We start from the raw sequence: 6,111 nt of genomic DNA, 5'->3' as shown, positions 1-6,111 counted from the left end.
CTGAAATCTATTGAAATTCATTGCAAATTTTGAGAATATATATATATATATATATATATTGTTTGTAGGACAAATTATATATATTGTCCTACAAAAGCATCAGGTAAAATAATAACAAGTAACAACACAACATATACAGAGCATTCGGAAAGTATTCAGACCCCTTCTCCTTTTCCACATTTTTTTATGATACAGCCTTATTCTAAAATGGATTAAATAAATAGTTTTCCTCATCAATCCACTCACAATGTATTTTTTTTTTAAAATCCTTATTTAAATAAGTATTCAGACCCTTTGCTATTAGACTCAGAATTATACTCAGGTGAATCCTGTTTCCATTGATCATCCCTGAATTGTTTCTACAGCTTGAAGTCCACCTGCAGTAAATGTAATTGATTGAACATGATTTGGAAAGGCAAACATTATTAGGTCCAACAGTTGACAGTGCATGTCAGAGCAAAAACCAAGCCATGATGTTGAAGGAATTGTCTGTAGAGCTCTGAGAAAGTATTGTGTCAAGACACCGATCTGGGGAGGGGTACCTAAACATTTTTGCAGCATTGAAGGTCCCCAGGAACACAGTGACCTCCATAATTCTTAAATGGAAGAAGTATGGAACCACGTATTGCCACTCGGTCAAACTGAGCAATCGAGGACCTTGGTCAGAGGGGTGACCAAGAGCCCAATGGTCACTCTGACAGCTCCAGAGTTCCTCTTTGGAGATGGGAGAACCTTCCAGAAGGACAATCATCTCTGCAGCACTCCACCAATCAGGTCTTTATGGTAGAGTGGTCAGACAGAAGCCACTCCTCAGTAAAAGGCACATGACAGCTGGCTTGGAGTTTACCAAAAGGCAACTGAAAAGACTCTCAGACCCTGAGAAACACGATTCTCTGGTCTGATGAGACCAATATTGAACTCTTTGGCCTCAATGCCAAGCTTGAAGTCTGGAGGAAACCTGGCACCATCCCTACGGTGAATCATGGTAGTGGCAGCATCATGCTGTGGGGATTTTTTTCAGGAAATGGGAGACTAGTCAGAATCGAGGGACAGATGAACAGATCAAAGTACAGTGAGATCCTTGATGAAAACCTGCCCCAGAGTGCTCAGGACCTCAGACTGGGGCAAAGGTTCACTTTCCAACAGGACAACAACACTAAGCACACAATCAAGATGATGCAGGAGTGGCTTCGGGACAAGTCTCTGAATGTCCTTGAGCGGCCCAGCCAGAGCCAGGACTTGAACCCGATCGAACATCTCTGGAAAGACCTGAAAATAGCTGTGCAGCGATGCTCCCCATCCAACCAGACAGAGCTTGAGAGGATCTGCAGAGAAGAATGGAAACAACTCCCCAAATACAGGTGTGCCAAGCTTGTGGCGTCGTACCCAATAAAACTCAAGGCTGTAATCGCTGCCAAAGGTGCTTCAACAAAGTACTGAGTAAAGGGTCAGAATTCTTATGTAAATGTAATTTCATTTATTTTTTAATACATTTGCAAAAAAATTGTTATTGCTTTGTCATTATGGAGTATTGTGTGTAGATTGATGGGGGGGGGGGGGGGGGATAATTTAATCCATTTTAGAATAAGGTTGTAAAGTATTTATTTTGGAGAAAAAAATCAAGGGGTCTGAATACTTTCCAAATGCACTGTAAACATCACTATTAAATCAAATCACTGCCATGTAGTCAGTGCTACAACAACAAGATCTCTGTCCCACAACACAAACCCTTCCCCTAAGCAGTTTAATTTCTGTTTGTGTGTGTGGCAAACTAAAATTGACTGCTAATTCGCTGCGTTTAATCGGCTGAGGCTGCATGTTACTCAGAGAGACAAAGAGAACCATTGAATATGAGAGGGCGGGAGGGAGGGAGCTAGAAGGGGAGAGGACCAGTGAGAAGGCCAATAGCTACCACAGTCAGTACCCTACTTTACACATGGACTTTCATAAATGCCCTGCCTTAACTTACTCCCTCATGCCCTGTCTCCCTTGCCATGCCCTGTCTCCCTTGCCACGTTTTCCTCGCACTTCACAGTTCAGCTACGAAATTTAATGGATTCAAGCATTCAACAGCAGTCAGCAACCTAGATGACGGGGTAAAAAAAAAATAGATGTTTTAGCTAGTTAGACAGTCTCACAACGCACAATTTGATACCCAAACTCTTTGGATTGATAAATCATGTGCCATGCTCTACACAGTTGATACTTGAGTCAAGAAACACAAATAGAAAACATAATAAAAAAAAGGTTCATTCTTAAACGTTTAAAAATATAAGTTATACTCACAAACACATTATTGCACAAAAATGAGCACCTCCTTTATCCATTGCTCTATATGCCTTGTACAATTATCTGTGGTTTTGCCTCTCTCTAGTGGGTCAATGTTGTACTGCAAGGCCAAATGTGTCATCACGTGGCTTTAAGACCTATGGTTTCTATGGCAGCCGCCAGTTATGTCCGGAAGAGACACTGCCATCATTATCCCATGGTGCAGCGTCAAGAACGTTGAAAAAAAATAAAAAATAGAAATCCATGGTAAGAAATACAACACTGTTTAGTTATGTCTTAATAAATATATTACATGTTTGCAGTTTGGGTATCTTAGCTTCCTAGCATGCAACGTTTTGCTATCTGCCATGGTCTTTGCTCAGCAGCAGCTAACGTTAGCCAGCTGGCTTTAGATAACTTCTCCGTCATTCGTTGCAGATGGAGACGTCTTCTCGTGATCAAGCTGGTGGAGGTCTGTGGAACTGTCCTAGAAGGACCCAGTACAGCAAGGAGATTCAGGACATACTGAAATGTGGGGTTTTGTTCTCTCTCTTTGTGTGTGTGTGAGAGAGCGTTAGATCCACACACATACAATAAGCCTACCTGTGCTCTGGTTTCACAGTAATGATGCAAGAGTCGAGACTCACCAACTTCCAGCAAAGACAGCTTAATGACAAACTTAAGAGTGAGTGTCACATGTTTGTTATCCATCTTCTCTTGGAAAGTAATGTTGACTTACTGCTTGAACTTCCTCCACACCTGTTGCTCTATTTTGAGTCCTATCATTAATTTAAGTTTTATGAATAATTTTGCCAAACAAAGGTAAGATGTTATGTTTTTTTTGTCTGCATTTTCACAGGGATCAGCTTTGCCATTGACCTGCGACCCCACATCATCGGCTCCTCCGTCACTGCACAAACCACACTCCAGCCAAGCCCCTGGGGCGCACCGCTGACAATTGTAGTTCTAGGGACAACTACATCAGCTCTACTACATTTCAACTATCCGAGATGCTTGGAATTCTAAAGATCGAGGCCCTGTTCTCCTGATATCAGAACTAGTTCACTGATAGTTGGTCAGGGACACCTGGAAACAAATGTACCACTGTTCTTGTATAAAAAAAATGTAATTTAGGCCTGTGTGTATGAGCCCTCTTTTACAGTAGTTCTCTCACATTTCAGTTGAATGCATTCAGTTGTACAACTGACTAGGTATCCCCCTTTCCTTTTCCTTCTATGAGAGATCTGGATAAGAGATGTATGTGCGTTCATTCTCTCCCTCACTTCTCTTGTAAGAAGATTTAGAGGAGGAGAAGAGGAGGCTCCAGAACATTATAGCTACGGGGCAGGAGGAACCCAGACCCAGTCGTCCCAGGAACATTTCCCTGGACCAGGGCCCAGAGGAGGAGAGGGACCGCTTCCAGGGGGGTGAGGATTACCACAGAGAGAGTTGCTGCTTTCTGGCTATGGGGAAACATGTCATCCACATCTCTGGCTCTCCTACATATCTCTCCTCCTCACATACATAACTTTCCCCTCATTTCAATTCAGTTCCATATGACTCTACTAAACTAATTTGCCCCAATCTACTGTAACCCCGTCCCAACACAGTGTTTGATTAAGGAGTTTCTCCTTCGCAAGTTTTCTAAGGATTGTGTTTCTTTCCTAGTTTTGGATGAAATTGAGGAGAGGAAGGAGTTTCTGGAGGAGATGACAGCCCTGGGGAAAGGGAAGCAGCAACATCATCAACACAGAGATCTCACAGGTAAGTTGTCTGATATACCTCATGTCACAGGAATGTCTTTAAGGAAAGTCATCTACACCCAAAAACAACAGTATTTACACTGTACGGTTTCGATGATACAGATTCACTGGTGAACACAGCGTGAAATAACACACACAGGTACACTCACTCTCTCACACATTTTTAAACGGTTGTTTGTGTCTCCTCGCCTTCCAGAAAATCCGCGAGCTGGAGGTGATTGACAAGGCCCGCAGTGCAGAGCTGAGGACCATTATGCCAGAGAAGAAGACTTGAGTGACAGAGAGGAATACTCATCTACTGACTTTGCTGAATGGATCTACTATACTGCTAATACTCTCCTACAGAAAATACACTGCACAGGAATTCTGAACTCAAACTTGGATACTAGTCTTCATTTGTGCATAAATGCTTGTTCAAATTATGGCATGGTAACAAATGTTGCTGGGAAGACCCCGATGCATCCTTGTCAAACTGTGAAAAAGCATTGTAGTGTACATTAAAATATGACCACACATCTCTTTAGCGGCATTAATATGTTTTATTTCTCAGTCTCCCAGATTTCAATGCGATCCTGTTGTTTCTTTAGGAGCATGTTTCAACATAGCTCTACAGAAGCCCTTGGTGTGAGTTTTTAAATAGGAAGAAGAGGCACAAACACACAAGCAGCCATTTTGAATGGAAGACAAGATCGTGTACTAGACAATATATACGAACAGACTATAACAAGACATTCGGTTTAACTCCGGACAAAAACGAGACTTCATTGACGAATACATTTAAATAAGGGCACTCTTAACATAAACGGATCTCATAGTGCTATCGACTTTGACGGCAGATTCTAAGTTAAGGCAAAACTCAATGGAATTAGACAGCGTTTACAGAGTCAAACAAAGGCATTGTAAAATATATACATTTAAAAGATTTGCATATTTTGCAGACTTTCCCAAAACAGTTAAACTGATAACAACTGGTAGGTAGTAACAGTTTGCTACATTGTTAAAAAGATATCTACGGAATTTATATACACCGAGTGTACAAAACATTAGGAACACATGCTCTTTCCGTGATCTAGACTGACCAGGTGAAAGCTATGATCCCCTATTGATGACAGTGTAAATGAAGGGGAGGAGACGGGTTAAAGAAGGATTTTTAAGCATTGAAACAACTGAGACATGGATTGTGTCTGTGTGCCATTCAGAGAGGGAACGGACAAGAAAATATTTAAGTGGTGGTTTGTGTTAACAGCAACGCTGCTGGGCTTTTCACGCTCAACAGTTTCCCGTGTGTATCAAGAACGCTCCACCACCCAAAGGACATCCAACCAACTTAACACAACTGTGGGAAGCATTGGAGTCAACATGGGCCAGCATCCCTGTGGAAAGCTTTCAACACCTTGTAGAGTCCATGCCCCGACGAATGTAGGCTGTTCTGAGGGCAAAAGGGGGTGCAATCAATATTAGGAAGGTGTTCTTAATATTTTGTACACTCACTGCATGCATATATATATTACAAACGAAACAAGTGGGAACAGTTCTAGGGGCTACAATATACAATAAGGATTGTAATAAATATATGCATATATATATATATTTATTACAATCCTTATTGTATAATGTAGCCCCTAGAACTGTTCCCACTTGTTTCGGTTGTAAATCTGGTCAGATTCTGTAATACTATTAAGTCAGTGACCTGTCATGATACAACTATGTTAGTCAAATACACTGCTTTACATTCCTTGTTTCAAGTCATTACTTACATTCCATCTTAACTATTTCTTACCTGTCTGTCTTATGTCTCATTCTCAGACCCGTGATTATCCAACATAATATCTACAGTACAATAGTCAGTGATTTGGAAAACATGGTAAGTAGCTAGTTAAGAAATAACCTTTCCGCTAAAATTATTTGGGTTGTCATTACTCCATCTTAACTGGCAGTATTTACTCACAACAACGGGTTCCTCTTTTAAAAAAGATTCACAATAGTTCAGAAGTACCACAGACTCAAACCAGACAACCGACTGACACACACAACTCTTCGTTCTGTATCCAATCTACAGACAATGAGACATACGCAGCGT

General features: G+C 41.2%; 1 long non-coding RNA gene across 1 annotated transcript; it reads left to right on the top strand.

The window, feature by feature from the left end:
• Positions 1-2,378: 2,378 nt before the first annotated feature.
• LOC110493443 lies at positions 2,379-4,554 on the top strand. Its single transcript, XR_002469146.2, has 6 exons — positions 2,379-2,535; positions 2,707-2,800; positions 2,891-2,953; positions 3,128-3,695; positions 3,937-4,032; positions 4,228-4,554. It is a non-coding gene; the product is annotated as an uncharacterized LOC110493443 (long non-coding RNA).
• The last annotated feature ends 1,557 nt before the right edge of the window (positions 4,555-6,111 follow it).

This window comes from Oncorhynchus mykiss, chromosome 17, assembly GCF_013265735.2.
Source record: "Oncorhynchus mykiss isolate Arlee chromosome 17, USDA_OmykA_1.1, whole genome shotgun sequence".
Taxonomy (NCBI): domain Eukaryota; kingdom Metazoa; phylum Chordata; class Actinopteri; order Salmoniformes; family Salmonidae; genus Oncorhynchus; species Oncorhynchus mykiss.
The sequence above is the reverse complement of the archived record's forward strand: the minus strand, read 5'-3'. Positions and strand labels throughout refer to the sequence as shown.